The following is a 623-nucleotide window of genomic DNA, read 5'->3' on the forward strand; positions in this document are numbered from 1 at the left end:
AGACCATTCACATAACATGGAATGTAACTTTATTTTTCTTTTGTATATAATGAGACACCGAAAGCCCTTGTCATCTCTTAACAGGATACTAAAGCAGCTCTGTTTCATGAATGACAGCACAATTAAAGCTAAAAATCATCGTTTTTTTTTTTTAAAAAAAACCCAAACCAAACCTTTGTACTGTACAATCTCAAATTAAAGCAAGAAAGATGATGACAATCTTTTGCATTAGCCAGGAAACGTGATTCTCTGCCACTGGGCTTTTTTTTTTTTTTCTCTTGTTGACAAATCACAGAATGTGTATATGGGTGTAGGTATAGGTGTGTGTATATCCTATGCAGAACAGCAGTCCCTATTTTGTTGATCTAGTTCTTCTAATGGTTTAGTTAAACTACCTAACTGATACAATTTAGAATACTACATTAACACATTTAACATCAAGTTTACATACTTGCGTCTTTGAAATACTAGGAACTTTTACACATTTTATTTGGCTTTGTAAGGACTGGAATATCACAGATAATGCAATCTACTTGCCTTTGAAAGAATATGGCTGTTCTCAACTAACCCTCTAAGGTTCAGAGTGAAATAACGTTTCTCCTTATATCTGTAGCTGACTTCAG

The sequence above is a fragment of the Cariama cristata genome, unplaced genomic scaffold (genome assembly GCF_000690535.1).
Source record: "Cariama cristata isolate BGI_N322 unplaced genomic scaffold, ASM69053v1 scaffold884, whole genome shotgun sequence".
Taxonomy (NCBI): domain Eukaryota; kingdom Metazoa; phylum Chordata; class Aves; order Cariamiformes; family Cariamidae; genus Cariama; species Cariama cristata.